This window comes from Bos taurus, chromosome 4 (genome assembly GCF_002263795.3).
Source record: "Bos taurus isolate L1 Dominette 01449 registration number 42190680 breed Hereford chromosome 4, ARS-UCD2.0, whole genome shotgun sequence".
Classification (NCBI taxonomy): Eukaryota; Metazoa; Chordata; class Mammalia; order Artiodactyla; family Bovidae; genus Bos; species Bos taurus.
This window is the reverse complement of record NC_037331.1, coordinates 55,395,422-55,419,952: the sequence shown is the minus strand read 5'-3', so window position 1 is coordinate 55,419,952 and position 24,531 is coordinate 55,395,422. Positions and strand designations below refer to the sequence as shown.

General features: G+C 39.5%; 1 long non-coding RNA gene across 2 annotated transcripts; it reads right to left on the bottom strand.

The window, feature by feature from the left end:
* Positions 1–1,481: 1,481 nt before the first annotated feature.
* Positions 1,482–22,818, bottom strand: LOC112446329 (uncharacterized). Of its 2 annotated transcripts, XR_009494226.1 has the most exons (4): positions 22,702–22,818; positions 21,776–21,865; positions 20,300–20,429; positions 1,482–1,989 (listed from the first exon to the last, which is right to left on the bottom strand). It is a non-coding gene; the product is annotated as an uncharacterized lncRNA (long non-coding RNA). The 2 variants fall into 2 exon arrangements; XR_003034259.2 differs by lacking the exon at positions 21,776–21,865 and having other exon boundaries at positions 1,485–1,989; positions 22,702–22,808.
* Between the last annotated feature and the right edge of the window lie 1,713 nt (positions 22,819–24,531).

Sequence of the window (24,531 nt, the reverse complement as noted above, 5' to 3'; positions counted from 1 at the left end):
CTTTTTTGGCATTTTGGTGAGCAGTGGGGAAAGGCTCTGTGTAGGGTTGCTGAGGAAATGCTCAAAGTACAGTATCCTGTACACAGCAGAGCTTAATAAGTAATAATTGAAAAGGTTACCAACCCTCTCGAGTCACTCCCCAACAAGGGTCCTCCTGCTTGGTGTTATTTGAGCTAAGAGAATGAGACAGAGTTCCGTTTGGCGGCAAAAGAAAACTTTATTCTTTTTTTCTGTTTTTACACACTAATTTATTTTTTATTGGAACATAATTACTTTACAATGTTGTGTTAGTTTCTGCTGTACAGAAAAGTGGATCAGCTATATGTATACGTGTGTGTTCAATTGTGTCCAACTCTTTGTGACCTCGTGGACTAGAGCCTGCTAGGCTTCTCTGTTTATGGGATTTTTCCAGGCAGGAATACTGGAAGAGGTTGCCATTTCCTCTTCCAGGGTATCTTTTTAACGGAAGGATTGAACCACGTCTCTTGAGTCTCCTGCATTGGGGTAGATTCCTTACCACCGAGCCACCTGGGAAGCCCCTGTGTATACATATGAGAAAGCTTTATTCTTCAATGAAAGAATAGGGAGATACAAGCTTGCATAATAGAGCACAGCTCTTCCCAATAGCCTGTGGGCGAGGCTGCCTTATAGGATTCTCCTGGGTTTTGCGGAGAAGGGGCGAGTTCTCGTGGCTCAAGTGTGGCTCTGCTGCTCATGCCACACTTCAGACTGAGGTGCTCCGAGTGGCCGCTGTACGCAGAATATGCGGCTGCCATCTTGAATGAGGCGTCTACACAGAAGTCAGCTGTGGAAATTTACCTCTGAGGCAACATGCCCAACGCTTCTGCACATGCCAGCTACAGGCAGATGACACTGGACTAAGAAGAGGTTAGACTTTATCTTATCACTAAATACCATCTTATTTTTTTTCAGGAACCCCAGTTGGTTTTTCTGGTGATGAGCAAACAACTGCATGAGCAAAATTAAGAGAGTAAAATCAGCTCATGCATAGCAAAGCAGGCTGCTAATTACTTGATGTGATTTGAAAGGCAGTATGCTGCTGCTGCTGCTAAGTCGCTTCAGTCGTGTCCGACTATGTGCGACCCCATAGACGGAAGCCCACCAGGCTCCCCCGTCCCTGGGATTCTCCAGGCAAGAACACTGGAGTGGGTTGCCATTTCCTTCTCCAATGCAGGAAAGTGAAAAGTGAAAGTGAAGTCGCTCAGTCGTGTCTGACTCCTAGCGACCCCATGGACTACAGCCCACCAGGCCCCTCTGTCCATGGGATTTTCCAGGCAAGTGTACTGGAGTGGGTTGCCATTGCCTTCTCCGGAAAGGCACTATAAAGACTGCTTGGTCCCTTAATTTGGCAGATGTAACATAGTGCCTGGAATTCTCACCTTCGGTTTATAGTTTTTCACTTTATGTTTGGGCACTGAATACTGGGAGTAACTAAAATGGGAGTTATTCTGGAGATAAAACCTAGCGTCAACCAGTATGGCATGTTAGCTAGTTTGTTATCAGTGTGAGAGCTTTAGAAAGAAAAATCTTTGATTTCTGAAGAAGAGGGATGAGAAATGGAGGGGGAAAACGTTTAGAATCTGGAATGTTTGTTTCTCGAATCTTAGGAGCAGTGAGGAGAGGGCTGGTCAGGGGAGAGGCACTCTCTGATAAGGGGGGCCAGCATAGAGAAGGTGGTTTTGGCTGTGGTGGTGGCAGGTAGAGGTGTAGGGTTAACTGAGGAGAAGTTGGACCTCCTTTACAGTTTAGTCCACATGTGAAAGAAAGAGAACTAGTCCAACTTACTCCCTTAGTTTTCTGTTTATGGCCAAGAGGGCTGAAAGGGGGCGGGGGGCGGGGGGACATTTCTTCCAACTGGTTGTCTATTGAACTCTTCAGAGAATAGCTTGACTGTCACCCTGCTTGCCTTTGGAGCCTTGAGAAAGTTTCCTTCCTTATGCTGGTTTTTCCATTCATGAGACCTTCATTCTGGGGGAAAGGAAGGGATTGTGAGAAGCAAAAGAAGAGCAGATGAGTGTTAGATTTTGGTCATTCTAACAGGTGTGTGGGTGGGTGGGTTGTGTGTGTGTTGCTCAGTCATGTCTGACTCATTTCAACCCCATGGACTGTAGCCCGCTAGGCTCCTCTGTCCATTGGATTCTCCAGGCAAGAATATCGGAGTGGATTGCCATTCCCTTTTCCAAATAGGTGTGTAATGATATCTTATTGTTGTTCTAATTCCTTAACTACTTTAAGGGTGCAGTTCAGTAATAAATATGTTCACATTGTTGTGCAACCAATCTCTAGAACTTTTTGATCTTCAAAACTGAAACTCTATACCCATCAAACAACTACTTTCCATTTCCTCTTCCCCCTACCAACTGACAACAACCATTCTACTTCTTTTTTAAAGTGTACAATTAAATGGTTTTTAGTATAGAATTGTGCAGCCATTACCACTATTAATTTTAGAAAATTTTCATCACCTAAAAAAAATACGACCTTTAACGATGATGCTTCGATCATACCATCTGACTCCCCCATCCCAGTTGTTGCCAACCACTAATGTCTTGTGTCTTTATAGATTTACTTTTTCTGAACATTTTATACCAGGATGTGAACTCTTGTTACTGGCTTCTTTTGCTTAGCACAGTGTTTTCCAGTTTCATTCATTTTGTAGCAAGTATGAAATAATATGCATTTTGTTTCTGAGTTTGATTGCTTTGGATACTTCGTATAACATACAGTGTTTTGTTTTGTTTGGGTTTTTTGAGTCTATGCCTGGCTTATTTCACTTAGCATAATGTCCCCAAGATTTATTTATTTGTGTCAGAATTTTCTTTGTTTTTAAGTCTGAATAATATTCCATTATATGTGTATATCACATTTTGTTTATCCATTCATCTGTCAATGGACACTTGGGTTGTTTCCATCTCTTGACTATTGTGAATCAGATCAGATCAGATCAGTCGCTCAGTCGTGTCCGACTCTTTGCGACCCCTTGAGATGCTGCTCTTAGTTCTTTTAGGTATATACCTAAAAGTGGAATTGTTAGATTATTTTTTAATTACATTTATATTTTTTTGAGGAACTATCATAGTGTTTTTGCATAGTAGCTGCACTGTTTTACATTCTAACCAAGAGAGAAGAGGGGCTTCAATTTTTCTCCAGCCTTGCCAACATTTATATTCTGATTATTTTGAAGTTTGGTTTTGTTTTGATAGCAGCTCTAGGAATGACTTTAAAGGTCCCTATCATCAAACTATCATCTTTTCTTTATCGATGTGGAGATTGTAGTTCAAAGGAGCAGTGATTCCCGTTAACAGTAGCTAAATGATTGAACTCAGGTTTTTAGAACCCAAGTACAAGGGTTTATATACTATCGAAGGATTCTCACAATACATCAGACAAAGCTATTAGAAATGGCAATCAAGAGGATCTTAAAATAAGAGAGATGAGACATTAGAAGCATGATGGAGGTTTCTATTCTTTAGTGTTATGTTTGTGTTTGCAAGGATGAGAATCTGTTGATAGTAATAGTGCCAAGGGGAGGAAATTTTTTATTTTAATTAGCTACAGGAACAGTAACGCTTGACCCTCATCAATATGCTCAAATTAGCATTATCTGATTTACATTGGTATTAGCCCAGGTGTGTGGAAGAGCAGCAGGAGACTATCTCAGATCATTACAAAACTGGAGACATGTCTTCTGTCTTTCTCTGAGGATTTTCAAATAAACAGTAATTATAATGGTAGCAATTTAGGAATTGCTGATTACATAATTTCCCTAAACCTGTCATTATCTGTAAATATTTCATGAAAAATAGAAATACAGTGTTTTTGATAGCTTCATGAAGGTATTTTTTTTCTTTGAAGAAAAAAACCCATTAACTATGTTCCTTGTATACTTTCCAGGTCAGGCAAATACTACTTCTGGAGCAGAGAATTATATCTACAGTTTCACATATCATTGTTATTCTTTATGGCTATATATTTTGGGTACAATGTTGCAGAAACTGCTAAATGTTTATTTGATGACAGACTTTCTCTCTTGCACTGTGCAGAGAAATAAGATGTGATAATATAAGTGGAATGTAGTGCTCTGCACAGTACAAAATCCTGCAGTTTCTTTGTTTTCTTCCTGCTTGGTATGCAAGATACTTCTAAGCATTCTGAAAAAATACAGATCATGGAGAATTTAAAACACTGGACACTGTGAGAATATCATGTGGGGGGAACAGTGACAGCCTGGTGAGAGTCATGTTCGGTTCACACTTAACATTTCTTTATTCTATCACCCCAATTTTATGGATGATAAGTGTGAAGAAGAGAGAAGTCAGGAGAAGACAGTGTCAAACAAATCACAGAAATGATCACACATTAAATTTATTCACATAGGAAATATTTACTAAATATCTATTATGTGCCAGGGTATAGTATTAGACACACATGGGAATGATATAGATGAAAAAGACACCATTCTTAATTTCAAGGACCTTATAAATACTCTCTGTGATGTGCTATCAAACATCAGAATCACATGGAAGTCTTATTCAGAGGTTGCCGGATACTACCCTTTACTTTCTGATTCAGTAGATATGGGCAGTGGTTGGGGAACAAACATTTGCATTTCTAAAATGTTCTTAGAGGATGTTGATGCTGCTGGTCCTGGGACCACCCTTTGCAAACCACGATTATAATGGAACTTTTGTGTCCACTAAAGGAAATTCTAAATTTAGAAATTTTTACTTGTAAAAGCCTTGTTTGATTGTATGTAATAAAAATATTGAGGTTTAGGACTTCTCTGGTGGTCCAGTGGTTAAGACTCTGTGCTCCTAATGCAGGGGGATCCAGGTTCAACCCCTGGTCAAGGAACTGATCCCACAGCCACAGCTAAGAGTTTTCATGCTGCAGTGAAGATCCTGTGTCCCGCAGCTAAGACCCAGTGCAGCCAAATAAATCAATAATTTTTAAAGATATTGAGGCTTTACATAGTCAACTGAGGCTGTGCAATTAACATTGGCTGTAAAAGTGAACTTAAAATAATTATGCTTCTGACATAGCTATATTCATATCTATACATCTCTATTTTTCTGTATTCATGTGTATTTCTTTAAGAAAAGATATGAAGAAAAGGTACCCAGTGAAACAGTTTTGGAGATCTTGAAACATATTTAGTATATTATCAACAAAAAGATACCTACTAAGGTACATGAGATATAAGTAAAAATATTTAGGAAAAAAAGCTTCAAATCAGTGAAATGTACAACCCCCTACCCCTACTGCTGCTGCTAAGTCGCTTCAGTCGTGTCTGACTCTTCGCGACCCCAGAGATGGCAGCCCACTAGGCACCCCCGTCCCTGGGATTCTCCAAGCAAGAACATGGAGTGGGTTACCAGTTCCTTCTCCAATGCATGAAAGTGAAAGTGAAAGTGAAGTCGCTCAGTTGTGTCTGACTCCTAGTGACCCCATGGACAGCAGCCTACCAGGCTCCTCCATCCATGGGGTTTTCCAGGCAAGAGTACTGGAGTGGGGTGCCATTGCCTTCTCCACTACCCCTACTAAAAGCTCATAACCCAAAGAAGCCTCACGAATGTTATAGAAATAATAAAGAAGAAAAAAACCCTTAATGGTTGTCCTGTTACATTAAAAACAAAATAACAGAATAAAATAATTGGTATGTACTTTGATATAATACAAAAGTGATTGTGTTTTACTTTAAGAAAACGACCCAATTTTCCATGGATTGGCTCCTTGAAGGAATCTTCTTGGTTGTTTAATGATGAAAATAATATAATGATAAGTTAGTAATGGTGGATCCACTTCTTTATGTAACTGTACATACACATGGTACAAAGTACAAGCAATGACTTGAGGTTATCAGACAAGAAAGAGTTGAATGTGGTACAAACAAGTATATAAATAGCAGAAGTGGCTAAAAGTGAGCTAAATATGGGTTACGTATTATGTGACATCCTTTTTCTGATGTTCTCAAAGAATATTGACATTTAAAACATTAATCTGCACTCACAGTGCTATTGAGAGGAAGTAGGAAAGCATCATTGCCTATTTTGCTGCATATTTAAGATGGATATAGAGAGGCATGAAGTTTTCCTGATGCTCCCAAAGCTTGATACTTAAGACTTAGGATCAGTACATAGGATCATTACTTTTGCTGGTTTGTTCATTTTGCTGTTTTAATTTTAGTCTAGCTTTAAACACCAGACCGCATTTTTTTTTTTTTAATGTAAGATTTGTAACAGCCTTTGTTTTGGAAGGAATTTCCAGGGATTTAAACTTGTTAATTTCTTCATAGCTGAGTTCATCTTCCGTGTAGGCGTAGCAGGCAGTTGCTGTTAGTGTGATTCAAGTTTCACCACTAGAGTGTCATCTTTATTAAATCTCTCTCTCGTGGCATGCTAGTGAACTAGTTCCTATTTTTGCCTGATGCTCTTGCCAGTGTCGTCAATATTACAGAATGGTGACATGGGAAGGGTCTGGAATCAAGTTGTTGTGGTTCACATTTCAGCTCCACTAATACATTAGGTCTGTGATCTTGCAACAGTTTCTTAATCCTTCTAAACCTGAGGTTCCCAGTCTGTAAATGGACTTTAGCAGGAGCTGGGCCTGAATTGCTATGAGGGTCAAGGAACAGTAATAAAGTCATTCTGGAACCAGGTCAACCTCTAAAGTTCAAAAAGGAAGAATCTCTCCTGGAACACAGCTGGAATTTTGTTTGACTGTATAATTGGAGAATTGACCAATTATAGACCAAGCTAGAATCATCTAAAGCTTGGACATATCTGTTTAGAGTGTTCAACTTTAAGCTGTTCTGCCACTTTGGCAAGTTTTTCTGGATAGAGGGCATTCTGGCATTCTGTGAGGATAGTCCATTTGTTTAGATCGAAAGTTTCTCAAACAGGAAATGATCTTAACCTAATAGGACATTACAATGGGTTCTGGAGTTTCTTGAGGTACTTTGAGGTATTCCTATAGTTCTTTGTAGTTGTGTACAACTAATGGCAATGACTAATCTAGGAGTATATAACCACTGAACAGAAAAGGAAGTTGTAGTAGTCTTGAGGCAGAGGATACATTTCAGATTGTAATGAGAAGACAGAAGCCAACTGTAGCTTTAAGTTTAATTGAGTTTATAATGTGAGCGGTAGGAATGACAGGGAAATAAGGAATTTAGAGGAAAATTCCTGTGAATTTTTATATTGAAGAATAAAGCTTTTAGTCTATATAAAAGTAGACTCCTAATTAACAACATCTAGGTTAGAGTTTGCATATTATTATGCTAATTCTTAGGATGCACAAAAAATAAATCAAAGGCTTTTTGAGGATTTAATTTTTCTAACCAAGTTATAGAAGAGCACAGTAGGACATTCTTCACTTCTCACTTGACTTTTGCAGCGTGCTCATAAAGGGAGTTATTTTTACAAAATATTCAAGGGCTTCTTCAAAGCTTCTTTTGAAGGATTTACTTTGTCATCAGATCTTTACTTCTCAATGACTTATCTGTTTTCTAATTTCACTTTTATGGACTTCAAGAAATCCTGCACCTTTTGTAAGATTTTCAATTTCACTGATAATTATATCATAATTTTTATAAGAAAATGACAAAGATATGAAAATGGTGCATAGGATAAAAGCTAGTGTGAAGCAGAAAAAGATTTTTGAGTATGAATTAATTTTATGTGTGGGAGTTCCTTAGCAAATATTCTTCTGTCATAATAGTTTTGCTTGCCTATGAAACCTTGTAAGTCTGAGAGCTGGAAGAATACCTACATGGATAAAAAGAATGGCCTGTGTAATTTTGTTATCTACTCAGGGCAGGAATCTTATGGCTTTGTCTGTCCGAATGTGTTACTGATAATAGAAGCACCCACATTACTTTAATATTGGTTGCAACCTATTAGCTCTACCTTCTAGAATTGGGATTTACAGATTTGATGATTCTCTTCTCAAACCAAAGATTTCTAAAAGTAAGAGGATAACTACATTCATAGAGTAGTGCTCCAAATTCCAAGTTGTAATTTTTGGACATCTATCATGAAGGTGATATGTCTTCAGAAAGTGAGGACATCCATCTAGAGTAATTCTTAAAATGGCAAATCTGTCCAGTGGCCACCTTGCTCTGGTCAACAGTTCCCTCCTCTAAAATAATGAGCTTGAGGCATTTGGTCAGGGCACACTCCACTTGGGCTCATGAAGTAAGCCTTTATCCCTGTTTGTTCCTCTTTCTCTGCCAGGAAACTAAGAAAGAACTCTCATAAATGTAGACTTCAATGGTTCTTGTAGAGGCTGGATGCTGGGGGTCTAAGCAGAAGTCCTGACTATGGTTACCCTCTTATCTGGATGTGGTGAATAAAAGCCACCTCAAAACAGGCTTACTCATTATTCCTAAAATGAGCTCATTACAGAGGTTTCTTTCTCATTTAGGCTGGGTCCACTGGCAGAATGGATTTTGCTAGAGTCTGTCCTCTTCCATGGGCATTTGAACAATAGTTTTAGCTTAGTGCCAACATTCTTACAGAGGGCTCTCCTAAAGCATATAGTAGGGAAACACAGGATGATTCTCAAAGTGCATGTGAGAGCATAATTGACATTTTGGACTAGATAATTCTTTGTTGTATTAATTGTCCTGTGCAGTGCAGAATGTTTAGCATCAGTCCTAACTTCTGTTCACTAAATGCCTACAGCATGCTTTTAGTCATGACAATCAGAGATGTCTGTGCTGTTGTTCAGTTGCTCGGTCGCATCTGACTCTTGGTGAGCCATGGACTGGAGCATGCCAGGCTTCCCTGTCCTTCACTGCCTCCCAGAGCTTGCTCAAAGTCATGTCCATTGAGTGGGTGATGCCATCCAACCATCTCACCCTCTTCTCCTCCCACCTTCAATCTTTCTCAGCATCAGGGTCTTTTCTAATGAATTACCTCTTTGAATCAGGTGGCCAAAGTATTGGAGCTTCAGCTTCAGCATCAGTCCTTCCAATGAATATTCAGGGTTGACATCCTTTAGGATTGACTGGTTTGATCTCCTTGCAGTCTAAGGGACTCTCAAGAGTCTTCTCCAACACCACAGTTCAAAAGCATCAGTTCTTCGACATTCAGCCTTCTTTATGGTCCAACTCTCACATCCATACATGACTACTGGAAAAGCCATAGTTTTGACTAGATGGACACCTTTGTCAGCAAATTATGTCTCTGCTTTTTAATATGCTGTCTAGGTTGGTCATAGCTTTTCTTCCAAGGAGCAAGGGTCTTTTAATTTCATGGCTGCAGTCATCTCATATGCAGTGATTTTGGACCCCAAGAAAATAAAGTCTCTCACTGTTTCCATTGTTTCCCCATCTATTTGCCATGGAACTATGACACCAGATGCCATGAGCTTAGTTTTTTTGAACATTGAGTTTTAAGCCAGCTTTTTCACTGTCCTCTTCCACTTTCATCCAAAGAGATGTCTCTAGACATTGCCAAATGCCTCTTCAGTGGAAAATGGCCCCTGGCTGAGACCCAATCCAGACCAATATTGGGAAATCCTATTGACTGTATCTTCAAAATGTATTCAAAATTCAACTACCTCTCATCACTTCCGTTTTCTATCTTTGTTCAAGCCACCATCATCCTTTGTCTGGATTACTGCAATAACTTCCTAATTAGACTTCTAACATCTGTCTCACCTTCTACCCTTAACATTTCAGTGTCTTCTCAATGCATCATCCAGAGTGATCTTTTAGAAACATGCCTGTTTATATCAGCACTTATCTCCTCATAACCCTCCAGTGACTTCCCATTTCCTTTAGAGTAAAATGGTCAACTGAGTGAGCCAAAAAAAGGTCTGTCTAGTCAAGGCTATGGTTTTTCTACTAGTTATGTATGGATGTGAGAGTTGAACTGTGAAGAAAGCTGAGTGCCAAAGAATTGATGCTTTTGAACTGTGGTGTTAGAGAAAACTCTTGAGAGTCCCTTGGACTACAAGGAGATCCAATCAGTCCATCCTAAAGGAGATCAGTCCTGGGTGTTCTTTGGAAGGAATGATGCTAAAGCTGAAGCTCCAATACTTTGGCCACCTCATGGGAAGAGTTGACTCATTGGAAAAGACTCTGATGCTGGGAGGGATTGGGGGCAGGAGGAGAAGGGGACGACAGAGGATGAGATGTCTTGATGGCATCACCGACTCAATGGATGTGAGTCTGAGTGAACTCCAGGAGTTGGTGATGGACAGGGAGGCCTGGCGTGCTGCAATTCATGAGGTCGAAAAGAGTCGGACACGACTGAGCGACTGAACTGAACTGAGTGAGCTTAAGACCTGTTGATACATTGCTACCACTGGCTGAACCAAGGGTCTACACAGGAGCTGACCATATGACAGCCAATTGCTCTTGGCAAAACTCGAGAGCTTTCTAAAAGTTTTTCATGAAGTTGTCTTCAAAGCCAGCTTAATCAGACAAGAACACTACCCTCATTCCTTATAGTCAGATACTTTTTATCCCAGGTTTTTTCCCAGTCTGATCATCAACCCATATACTAGACTAGGATAACAATTATCTCTATCCAAAAATTTAAGTCCACATGTGAGGATGAAGTTTTACTACCACTAAGTTCATTTAAAATAAAGCAGTAGATTCTAAAGGCAAATCTACAAGAGGATTCCCCCAAATTGTTTTAAACAATGTCAAGATTGATGGAATAAAAGCAAAAATTCCTAAGGTAGCTATATAGAAGGAGATACTATTCATTTGTATTTTTAATTTTGAGGTGTAATTAATATGACCTTTCCTGTTTTATCCAAAATTGCCTCCTAGAATAGTTTAGCAATGTGACATCTTAAAATAATATTTTGTAAAATTTAAAGAATATGCCCTAGAAATGTGAAAAGTAAGATAAAAATTAAACATAGTGTAAATCAAGAGGTAGAACACCTTAATTACAAGTGACCCAAAAAACTTTTCCCCCCAGATCAACATGAAGTAAGATCCTATGAAAAGAGCAAAAATAAAGAATGGTTAAAGGTAAAAAATTTACCCCCCAAATCCTTATTTTGATTTTAAAAGATGTCATCAGTCTTTTAGAGCACAGAAATAGTGAATGCCCCTCTCACTACAGCTTGGGAAGATCACATTTGCCATTGCTAGTCTGCTTTCAGTCTAATGTCTTCATACAGGAAAAATAGAACTAATTGGATTATTTTCAACCAGAAATAAAGGAACATAAATTTAAAAAAATATGTAAGAATTGATACAAAATGATAATGTTTGACAGGTTATAAATGGGAATGCAGATAAAAGATCCTATTGCTCTGTGCAATGGGGGTGAAGTCAAGCAAAGTAAACCTGAAAGTCAAATATCACAGAGAATATTTTGATGACAAGTTGGTAATGTTCTATTGCATAGCAAGAGCCCTTCAAAATATGAGAATTTGAATGTAAATTGGAAATACTCAGAGAGGTTCTCAGAGGTACAATCCTTGTCCGGTGAGAGAGTTATAATTCCTTGTTTATTTTTTATCTTTGACATGTTATAAGCTATTCACTTTTTCAAGGATTTTGTGAATTATCATTAAAATATTTATTGCTTTTACCGCCTACTTTTTGGCCATCATACTTCTCTAGGGAGAGAATACAATAATTTGACAGCATGTTGGCTCTTACACTTAACTTTAATCTCTTGTTAGTAAGTCTACTTTTTCTCCAGGCTTTTGGCTTGGGATAACTTTTTTGCTGCCACAGAAAATAGTGCCATCTTTCAGACATTAGCAAAAGTGAATTTAATAACATGCTAAAAACTTGATTTTTAAATACAGAGATACAATATAATAAGAGGCATGGCTGATAAAATCATTTAAGTGCATTCATTAATAAAGACACATTTTCCCATACTAGAGATGGCATAAGTGGTGCTTATGGTCTCCAGCTAGCCAGCCATGCTTATTTAATTTAAAATGCAGTTGAAACTGAATGTTCTATAAATCAGATACATTACGGGTTAATAGGGCCTTTGGGGAGGTTGAGATTGGAGGCAGTGAGAGGAATAGTCAGGGAATTTGACGCTGTAAATTATTTCTAAGGTAATTGATTTCCAAGTCAGACTTCAGGATGCCAAGACCGCAACTAAAATATGTTCTGGGAAACTGAGAGATTGAGAGAGGGCAAAAAGGAAGAATAGGAGTTAGAATTTTCTTCTTGTCAGGCCACATGTGGCAGTAGAAGTGCACCCCAAACTAAACTCTCTCATCAGATTACCCAGGATGAAGAGGGCTCCTCTAACCTCAGCCCCAGAAAAGTCACCAGGAGAGGATTCTCTCTCTTCTTTCAACCTCTTTCCCCAGAAATCACTGCTTAGATTTGTTGAGAGACAATTATTCATGAGTCTTGCATTTCTGCACCTCTTATAAAGCAAGGCAGTGACTACTTTTTGTTCTCAACTATATTTTCAAGGATGTTTGTTAGGAAAATGGAGATATTGTCTCCTCCAAAGGAAAGGGTAGGATTGTTTATAGTAGGGAGATAGAGATAGTATCTTTCTCTGGAGCAATGGGCAGGAACTCTCACAAACACAAGATTTGTGTTCCCTAAGGTCAGGGTACCTCTGTTTTTATTAAATGCTATGGGAATGGTGGGTCTGGGTATCAGTGCAAATGCTAACAGTCTAGTTATTGCCATTGCTTTGAGTAATAACTTGTCCTTTATCTCTGATCCAGGGTTTCATGTCTTCTACCAATACCCATAAACCTGGCAGGCTAACTTGTTAACTTGAAAGTAGCTTGTATGTTAGTTTGTGGCAGGCTAATTTATTAGCTTGCTGCTTTTTAATAAAAGCAGCATATTTTGATTAGATTCTGATATATATATATATATATATATTATCAGATCAGATCAGATCAGTCGCTCAGTCGTGTCCGACTCTTTGTGACCCCATGAATCGCAGCACACCAACTCCCGGAGTTCACTCAGACTCACGTCCATCGAGTCAGTGATGCCATCCAGCCATATTATATATGTATATAAATCTATAAAACTAAATATACCACCTATTTTTTACAGATAAAACTCTGCTTGTTTATATATACTAATTTAGCATAACGAACAAGATGTTTTGTGAAAAGAGAGACATGATTGATTAAAAAAGTCATTAACCATGACTGTTCCTATTTATGCTATTCAAAATTTTATTTTCATTATAATCCATAAAGTTAAAAAAATTTTTTCTTTTAATTGAAGGATAATTGTTTTACAATATTGGCATTATACTACATAAAGTTTAATACATACATTTCTATAGTTGTAAAGCTGTTTGTTGTGTTTTTTTCCTAAGTATTTGTACAAAAGAAAAATAGGTTCTGTTATTCTAAATTTGCTCAGTGGTCCAAAGGACAAACTCAACTAAAGTTTACTTTTCTACCATAAAAACATTTGAATTTACTGTTGCTAGGGAGCATATTGTTCTGAATTTCCTATTGTTTGTGGCAGAGTATGGCTCAATCCTGGTTAGGTGTGGCTGAATGTAGAGCCTAAGACAATTTCAAGGGTCAAGAAAAAAAAGTAAGAGCTACATTTTATAGCTTTAAATATATTTTATTATTAGATTTAAATGTAGATTTAGATTTTTGGGGAGTGGTGTGTTCTCAATACATATTCACTCATTCACTAAACTACTTTATAGTTTATATTAGAGACTGAGAAAGCTCTCTTAATTATTGAAACAGCCTTTTTCTCAGGATCTACCAGTTTCTGGTATAGACAAGCTATACAGTAGATGCAGCTGCTTCTCTTACTTTTTAGTGACCTAATTATTTTTTTTCAGTGCCTTACACATGGCAGGATAGAGAAGGATACTGAATTGAATATAAGTATACTGTTCTTCTTTAAGACTATCATAGAAAGTAAAATTAGGAATTGACCCAGGTTATTTCAACAAATAGAACAGTAGCATGTGCCCTTTTGCTCTGTAAATATGGACAAAAACCGATTTTTGTCAAACAGGCCATTCCTTAACTAACAAGCTGAAGCTTTCAAAGATTTCTGTGAAAATGTGTATGTGCATTAAGACCTTTGGGTTCCCTGGTGGTTCAGCAGTAAAGAATCTGCCTGCCAATGTAGGAAACACTGGTTCGATTCCTGGAGATCCAGAAAGATTTCCTGGAGAAGGTATTGGCAACCCTTCCCTGGTGGCTCAGACAGTAAAGCATCTGTCTGCAATGCAGGAGACCCAGGTTCAATCCCTGGGGTGGGAAGATCCGCTGGAGAAGGAAATGGCAGCCCACTCCAGTGTTCTTGCCTGGAAAATCCCATGGACGGCAGAGCCTGGTAGGCTACGGTCCATGGGGTCGCAGAGTCGGACACGACTGAGCGACTTCACTTTCACTTTCACTTTATAGTATTCTTGCCTAGGAAATTCCATGAACAGAGCCTAGTAGGAGGTTACAGTCCATGGCATCACAAAATAGCTAGACATGACTTAGCCACTAAACAACACCAACATTAGGATCTTTAAAAGATAATTAGAATTGTCAGGATAGTAATCACTTTATTTTAGCTGGTGTTCTGCCAGATAAACTAGACAGATTTGACACAAAGTTATAACAGCAAATAAATTGAAACATCATTTAAAATACTTGTCTTCACTCATGTTTTGGAGCTCAAGTTTGGTCCTTCAAATTAAATATCCACATTTAATTATTTAGTAGGAGGATAAAACCAATTCTCAAAACATTTAATAATAAAAATAAAGTGACAGAAAATATCTGACAAATAAGTGTTAACTCATTTCTGCATTATCTCATTTAATAGTCACAATTATTGTTATTTCTGTATTATAGATTAGGAAATTAAGACTTAAATAGAAATTAAGTAACTTGCCTGAGTTTACATAGATACAAGGTGGTAGAATTTTAATTCAGTATAGTTAATTCTTATAGCCAGAAAATGATAGTGTTTTTCAATGAAAATGAAAATGCCATTGTTTTTAAACAATAAGTCTGGCACTTGATATTGTCTCAGAAACCAAATTCTGAAGAAGAAATTTGTATTTCTTTTGTTTTATCCAATTCAACCTTAAGGTGGAACTACCATGAAAAAGAAAACAAAACAAATTATGCACATGTTGGGAATAGCTTGTTAGAAACCCGTTAACTTTCAACTATCAAGATTTTAACCACTAAAAGTATTAGGTTAAAGCTATCACTTGAGAAAATTGCACATGTCTCCCTTGGGAGAAAAATAACTCAATCCTAAAACTACAAAGCTAAGACTACAAACTCTACAACAAGATAGTACACACTTTAGCAGCACTAATCAATTAAACCTCATAATCCTGCTGAAATTGAGTTCTAACTTTCCTGAGAGGACACACCAGTGGACATCTATAATCTTCAACTGCAGATGCCCCAGAAGGTTTCTATCCTGGGCAGCTGTGCGGCTGCCGCTGTTCCTATTAGCTGCCTGGTCAGTGTCAGCCAGCAGGGTTCTAGATTACCCAGGTCTGAGCAACCTGAAGTTCCAGTGCTGATCAGGAGATAAAGTATTTGCTTTTGGTTCTGCTCTAACTTCTCTGCCAGCATTTCTGCAAGGTGGATAATCTCTCCAAACACAATAACTTTTTTCAATCAATCAGACCCATGGGTGGCCTTGAGTATAGCTAAAGCACAGGGAACTCTGCTCAATATTCTGCAATAACCTAAATGGGGAAAGAATTTGAAAAAGGATTAAAAAAACACACACAAACAAAAGCTACATGGAGAAATAAAGATCTCAATAAAATACATGAGAAATTTAAAAAATAAAAAGAAGGTAACTGCTTCTATGGTATGATTTACAGGACCCTCAATAAAGGACTTTGCTATACCTTGCAAAGTCTCTCATTCCCCATTTAATTTCTAGGGATTAATTTCCTACAAAACTGGCATGCCTAGAAGGTCTCAAATTACTTTATTAAAAAGGATTTAAATAATTTGGGGGACACAGTCATCTTCCCTAGATGAAATTAAAACTTCTGTTCACTCGTTGATTTTTTAGTTTTTATAATTCCTTGTTAATCAACATCAATCTGTACCGTATTTGACTAAGCCATTTTTCTCACAATTGAGAACTTCTTCACAACCAAACTGCCCTTGCTTCATAGGGTATAATCTTCAAACCTGTTAAGGACTACCCATTACCCTCATTATACCAGAAGCCAGCTCTGAATGCATGTACCCATTGTTAATAGAAGAGCCATTGCCTCCAATTCAGCCAAATGATATTAAAGCTAGTGTGTACAACTCTAATCTCTCTAATTGCCGTAGTTTCCAACCTCTGTTTTCATCAGAACTGTTTTTGGTTCAAACAAAATTTCACGTAGAACCTCAGTATTGATTGATATGTTCAATAACTATTAAGCACTTATTATGTGACAAGCACTGAATATTTGCCTTAGTGAGTGGAAATACCATCCATCCACCAAATAAGTTTGGACCAAAGTGTAGGAGTCATCCCTGATTCCTTTTTCCTTCACTGCATATATTCTGTCCATCAGCATTTTGTTACCTCTGCTATCTCCAGCTCTACTATCTTCATTTTTCCACTTCTCCCTACCTACACATGGTCCAAGTCATTGTTATCTCCCATAACAATGCCAGGATACACCTCCCTGCTGATTCTGTTCTTGCTCACCTATCATCTATTCTACGTATATGTGGCAAGATAATCTAATGCTTCAACATGATCTACAATGCTCTGTATGAACTGCCCTCTGCCTGCCATTCCCATTTCGTCTTGTCATTCATGAAGCTCTAGACACAGTGAAATTTATGCTTCTTTTTGTCAAAGATATTCCTGATCTGAGTTCTTTGCACTTTCTCTTTCTGGAGTGCTCACCAGGACCACTCATGGTTATCTCTTTCATATGTCAATAATTTTCATCTCAAATCATGTTACATCCTTAGATCTTCCCCACCAGACACTTAAATTAACCCTCCAACCCTTAGGCAGAAAGTGAAGAACTAAACAGCCTTTCAATGAAAGTGAAAGAGGAGAGTGAGAAAGATGGCTTAAAACTCAACATTTGGAAAACTAAGATAATGGAATCTGGTTCCATCACATTATGGCAAATAGATGGGGAAACAATGGAAACAGTGACAGACTTTGTTTCCTGGGCTCCAAAATCACTGCAAATGAGATGACTGCAGCCATGAAATTAAAAGACACTTGCTCCTTGGAAGAAAAGCTATGACCAACCTAGACAGCATATTAAAAAGCAGAGACATTACTTTGCCAACAAAGGTCCATCTGGTCAAAGCTATGGTTTTTCCAGTAGTCATGTATGGATGTGAGAGTTAGACTACAAAGAAAGCTGAGCTCCGAAGAATTGATGCTTTTGAACTGTGGTGTTGGAGAAGACTCTTGAGAGTCCCTTGGACTTCAAGGAGATCAAACAGGTCAACCCTAAAGGAAATCAATCCTGATTATTCATTGGAAGGACCAATGCTGAAGCTGAAGTTCCAATACTTTGGCCACCTGATGTGAGGAACTGACTCATTGGAAAAGACCCTGATGCTGGGAAAGATTGAAGGCAGGGGGAGAAGGGGATGACAGAGGATAAGATGGTTGGATGGCATCATCGACTCAGTGGACATGAGTATGAGCAGTCTCCAGGAGTTGGTGATGCACAGGAAAGCCTGGCGTGTTGCAGACCATGGGGTCACAAAGAGTCAGACATGACTGAGCAACTGAACTGACTGAAAAAAACCCTTAGTCACTCTTTATCACATTCCCTTGTTTTATTTCCTTCAAATCATTGGGTACTGTCTGAACTATTATGCTGTTTTACTTGTGTACTTTTATTGTCTACCTCTCACTCTTCTATAATATAAACTCCTTTCATAACCATGTCCTTTAAAATTGTTTTTGACATATAGCTGGTCCTGAATGGCTATCTTTACAGACAGTGGGGGATAAAACAAAGTCCTTGTCTTGACAGAAATTTCAGTTAGACAAAAGAAGTAAATAATGAATAGATACAAAGTGGCATCAGTTCAGTTCAGTCGCTCAGTCATGTCTGATTCTTTATGACCCCATGAAACGAAGCACGCCAGGCCTCCCTGTCTATCACCAACTCCCAGAGTTCACTCAAACCCATGTCCATCGAGTCAGTGATGCCATCCAACCCTCTCATCCTCTGTCATCTACTTCTCCTGCCCTCAATCTTTCCCAGCATCAGGGTCTTTTCAAATGAGTCAGCTCTACACATCAGGTGGCCAAAGTATTGGAATTTCAGCTTCAACATCAGTCCCTCCAATGAACACCCAGGACTGATCTCCTTTAGGATGGACTGGTTGGATCTCCTTGCATTCCAAGGGACTCTCAAGAGTCTTCTCCAACACCACAGTTCAAAAGCGTCAATTCTTTGGTGCACAGCTTTCTTCACAGTCCAACTCTCACATCCATACCTGACTACTGAAAAAACCATAGCCTTGCCTAGATGGACCTTTGTTGGCAAAGTAATGTCTCTGCTTTTTAATATGCTGTCTAGGTTGGTTATAACTTTCCTTCCCAGGAGTAAGCGTCTTTTAATTTCATGGCTGCAATCACCATCTGCAGTGATTTTGGAGCCCCCCAAAATAAAGTCTGACACTGTGTCCACTGTTTCCCCATCTATTTGCCATGAAGTGATGGGACCAGATGCCATGATCTTAGTTTTCTGAATGTTGAAAACTAAGCGTTTCTCATGATGTACTCTGCATATAAGTTAAATAAGCAGGGTGACAATATACAGCCTTGACGTACTCCTTTTCCTATTTGGAACCAGTCTGTTGTTCTATGTCCAGTTCTAACTGTTGCTTCCTGACCTGCCTATAGGTTTATCGAAAGGCAGGTCAGGTGGTCTGGTATTCCCATCTCTTTCAGAATTTTCCACAGTTTATTGTGATCCACACAGTCAAAGGCTTTGGCATAGTCAATAAAGCAGAAATAGATGTTTTTCTGGAACTCTCTTGCTTTTTCCATGATCCAGTGGATGTTGACAACTTGATCTCTGGTTCCTCTGCCTTTTCTAAAACTAGCTTGAACATCTGGAAGTTCACAGTTCACATATTGCTGAAGCCTGGCTTGGAGAATTTTGAGCATTACTTTATTAGCGTGTGAGATGAGTGCAATTGTGTGGTAGTTTAAGCATTCTTTGGCATTGCTTTTCTTTGGGATTGGAATGAAAACTGACCTTTTCCAGTCCTGTGGCCACTGCTGAGTTTTCCAAATTTGCTGGCATATTGAGTGCAACACTTTCACAGCATCATCTTTCAGAATTTGAAATAGCTCAACTGGAATTCCATCACCTCCACTAGCTTTGTTCGTAGTGATGCTAAGGCCCACTTGACTTCACATTCCAGGATGTCTGGCTCTAGGTGAGTGATAATACCATCATGATTATCTGGGTCGTGAAGATCCGTTTTGTATAGTTCTTCTGTGTATTCTTGCCACTTCTTAATATCTTCTGCTTGTGTTAGGTCCCTAACATTTCTGTCCTTTATTGAGCCTACCTTTGCATGAAATGTTCCCTTGCTATCTAATTTTCTTGAAGAGATCTCTAGTCTTTCCCATTCTATTGTTTTTCTCTTTCTTTGCATTGATCCCTGAGGAAGCATAGGTACCATAAAATCATAGATTTCTCTGTGGTCGGAGAAGGTGGCTCCACACAGGGACCATTGAGGAAGTGAGCTGGAGGGAGTCAGCCATGTAGCTATCTGAGGCAAGAATACACAAGGAGAGGGAAAAGGGAAGGTTTTAATGTTTTTGAGGCAAGCCTGGCCTCTTTGAAGCTAGAGTGAAATGGGCAGAGAGGAGAGTAATGGGTTACAGTGGAAGGGCTGTTTCTTTGAGCATTATAAAGTGAAAGTGATAATAAAAAGTGTTAGTTATTTTATTTCTCTCCTAGTTGAGTGAGAAGGCAATGGCAAGCCACTCCGGTACTCTTGCCTAGAAAATCCCAGGAACGGGGGAGCCTGATGGGCTGCCGTCTATGGGGTCGCACAGAGTTGGACACGACTGAAGCGACTTAGCAGCAGCAGCAGTAAAGTGAAAGTGAAAGTGTTAGTCGTTTAACTATGTCTGATTCTTTGTCACTTCAAGGACTGTAGCCCACCAGGCTCTTCTGTTCATGGAATTGTCCAGGCAAGAATACTAGAGTGGGTTGCCATTCCCTTCTCCAGTGGATCTTCCTGACCTAGGGGTCGAATCCAGGTCCCTGACTTGCAGGTGGATTCTTTACCGTCTGAGCCACTAGGGAAGCCCTCAACTCCTAATAATTTAGACATTAAAACTCACATTTTCCTGAGCAGCACACTTGGAAGGTATTTCAGCCTTCATGGAAGGTTTTTCATAAGTAGCCTAATGGGTTCCATTGAGGTTGATGTCACTCTGGATGATATTAAATTGTTCTGGTGTATAAAAACCCCTGAAAAGAATGCAAAATTGTGAATCATACTGGACCTCTCAGAAATGATTATCTTTTACTCTAAACAGTCAGTTAATCATATTGCTGACATTTTGATTCAAGGTCAAAATGGGGGAGTTTAGTTTGATTATGACATTTGTGTCAAAGGGAGATCAGCCCTGGGATTTCTTTGGAGGGAATGATGCTGAAGCTGAAACTCCAGTACGTTGGCCACCTCATGCGAAGAGTTGACTCATTGGAAAAGACTCTGATGCTGGGAGGGATTGGGGGCAGGAGGAGAAGGGGACAAGAGAGGATGAAATGGCTGGATGGCATCACTGACTCGATGGACATGAGTCTCAGTGAACTCTGGGAGTTGGTGATGGACAGGGAGGCCTGGCGTGCTGCGATTCATGGGGTCACAAAGAATCAGACATGACTGAGTGACTGAACTGAACTGAATCTGGTTGCTTCTAGCTACTTGCAGGCAAAGGGTGTGTATACCAGAAAAATAGCTTCATTCCAGTTTTCAGAAACACTTGTAATTTTGGGGGGAAGTGGCTCAGATGGTAAAAGAATCTGCCTGAAATGCAGGAGATCTGAGTTTGATCCATGGGTGGGGAAGATCCCTTGGAAAAGGGAATGGCACCCCACTCCAGTGTTCTTGCCTGGAGAAGTCCATGGAATCGCAAAAAGTTATACATGACTGAGTAACAAAGGTCCGTCTAGTCAAGGCTATGGTTTTTCCTGTGGTCATGTATGGATGTTGAGAGTTGGATTGTGAAGAAGGCTGAGCACCAAAGAATTGATGCTTTTGAACTGTGGTGTTGGAGAAGACTCTTGAGAGTTCCTTGGACTGCAAGGAGATCCAGCCAGTCCATTCTGAAGGAGATCAGCCCTGGGATTTCTTTGGAAGGAATTATGCTGAAGCTGAAACTCCAGTACTTTGGCCACCTCATGCAAAGAGTTGACTCATTGGAAAAGACTCTGATGCTGGGAGGGATTGGGGGCAGGAGGAGAAGGGGACGACAGAGGATGAGATGGCTGGATGGCATCACCGACTCGATGGACATGAGTCTGAGTGAACTCCAGGGAGTTGGTGATGGACAGGGAGGCCTGGCATGCTGCGATTCATGGGGTCACAAAGAGTCGGACACAACTGAGCGACTGAACTGAACTGAACTGAGTGACTAGCACATTCTACTTCAGACAGTAAACTTTTTGATAGACAAAATTATAATTCGAGTAGTGGGTACACAGAAATTAGGTAAAATGTTGTTTATTACAGAGAACAAATATAGGGAAAACCTTGGTACTTAGCTTCAAGGTGTTCATGGTTTAACTGATAGACAAGACAAATCATATACCAGTGTAACAATGGTTGTTTCCATACTGCTGTGCTTGCCTTCCTTCTGCCATGATTTTCTAGCCTCTGAAAGTTACTTCATCTTCCTGACCTGGGGAGATGTGAGGAGTAGTTGGCTGGTCGTGGTGGGATCCATCATCATTCGTCATCTGTGTGACTAATCTAACTTTGGCCTCATACCCATATTCTAATAATTGGATCTGCCTTTTGCTTTGGCATTGACCAAGCTCTCCTTGCATCCTGGTTATCTCTGTGCTGTCAGCCTCATAACATTTCCAGGGTTAAAAAGATTAAAGTTCTCCCCCAAGTCAAACCTGGGCTTGTGATCATTTGTCTGAGGCCACCTGCCTGTTTTCCCACCTGTTGTCTGCCACCAGAATACTCAATCAATTCTGAGATTGATATGATAGTAGTAAAATATAATTAGCAGACACTTCTAATTCCCAGGTGACAGAACATGGGAAGAAAAGACACTTACCTCACTATACAGTTTTGAATTTTTTACCATGTACTTAAAGAAAAAAAGAAAAAAAAATTGAAACAGCAACAACTTCAAAAACTGACAAGATGGTATTTTTCTAGTTCACAGAAAAATCTAGTTCACCTCAAATGAAGTACCTGATGCTTGAGATCCCAAGAAAGCAATTCACACAATGGAAACCAGGTAAGCTAACCCTCGATTATAATCTGAGGACTTAGCATTAAACCTCAGTGGTATGCCCTGGAAGGTTGGACTCTAAGATTACCTACAACTCCAGTGTGTTTTGTGAGCCCGTATGATAGCAAGACACAGAAGAGTGTGAAGAGTGTGTAAGAGACAGAGGATTTGCCTCAGTGCCTATGTGTGATGTGGGGGAAGGGAAGGACTTGCAGGCTTGTCTTCTTCACTGCACGAAAACAGAGGGGCAGGTTGGACACCCGCCTTACCTTTCAGTCTCTTGAAAGGAAGAAAAAAAGCCCCAAGGAACCATCTTTATATTTGAGTAGTCTTTCAGTCTTTTTAATACTCTACCTTCTTGTACTGTGTTGTAATCAAGGATCACATTCCTTCTCCTTGGAGATAGAATGGGAGGCCTACATTCTAATCCATTATTTAGGAGATGGAGTAGGGAAGGAAAAGGGATCTTTAATTTCCTCCCTAGAGAAGAAAGATTGTTGGACAGATGAGTTCATGATGGGAGTGGGAATGGGGGAAATAGATATTGGAGATAGGATAAATATAAGGTGAGGGTGGCTAGGTAATGTCAGGTAGGTTTCAGAGAGTCTGAAAGTTTTGATTAAGAGATTGGACTTTTTTCCTCTTATTTTATTTAATCATTCAGTAAATGTTCCCCAGGTGCCCACATGATGCCAAGCCTGGGTTGGAGGCAGGGTGACAATGATGAACAATATAATCTTTTGTGCTTAAGTAGCCTAGATTCTCTAGGGGGGAATAGATAAGTAAAGAGGCAATTAAAATAATGTATTAGTGCCATGTCTGGAGCAGATGGAGCTGTTCCAGGAAGACATATGACCTAATTCTGGGAGGATGGAGAAAACTCCCTAGAGGAGGAGACATTTGGGAGGTAGTCTTGAGCTAAACCTGCAGAGATGGTGGCAAAAAGCATTCAGGCAAAAGGACAATCATGCAGATAGATCAGAAAGTGAGCTTGACTTATTAGAGGACTTAAATTCCCTTCAGTTTATGTGGAAAGTAACCAGGAAAACAGTGAGTAATGAGACTGGAGAAATCTTCTAGGCTGGATAGTCAAAGCCCTCATAAAACACATGTTAAGTGGTTTGGAATTTATCCCAGGAACAATGGCAGAGCCACTGGATAACTTTATTAGGGAAATGACATAAGCAGGTTTATACTTTTAGAAAGATCACTCTGTCTTGTGTGAACAATAGATAAGAAGGAGGCAAGACTGGAGGCAGAGACCAGTTAGCAGGACATTGAAATAATCCAGGCAGGAGATAATGGCCACTGTAGTAAAATGAAAACTTTGGGTTTGCAGGAAGTGCTTGAATTCTTTTGTTGCATCGCCATTTCCCCCCTCTACCTTTCTTGCTGCTACACTGGGCTTTGGGAAGCTGCCCCTTACAGGCTAATCAGCTTTGCCCTTTGGCTTCCAGGTAAATGTGGCCAATGGGAGATACCTGTAAGTGATCAGAGGAAAGAAGAGTGAGGGTGAGATATCAGTTCCCACGGATCCCTCGCAGTTTGGTCATTACAGGCTGGCATCCAGCAAAGCCTGTACCGAGTGTCCGGCAACCCTATCCATATAGCTCTCCTCTCCAGGTTGGGTAACTGCTCCCTACTCTTGCCTGTTATGGCCTAGGGGAGGTAACTTCCAAGGTACTGCATCACCCTTATGGTTTCCTTTAGATCCAATCATTTCTTTGTAAATATTCTCATTATTAAGCTCTTCTCAAATTATGTAGCTTTCTGTAACATCTTTTTTGCTACTGGGGCCCTGACTGATGAACAAGAGGACAGTGAGAGTACATAAATGTAGGCATCATAAAATGGTATAATTGAAATGATCCTATGTGAGAGTGCAGGCAAAGGGGCAGTTGATAATAATTCCTGTAAATAATACATTTGAGAGGTGTTTGGTTTGTTAATTAAAAGGAATAACTATAATAATAGCTAGTATCTTGTTAAACGTTAGACACAGGGACAGGTCTTTAAATGCATTGTCTTATAAATTTCATGAAGTAGGTATTATTCCATTTTATGGATATGAAAATCACATCTTTTAGCAGTTGCATAAC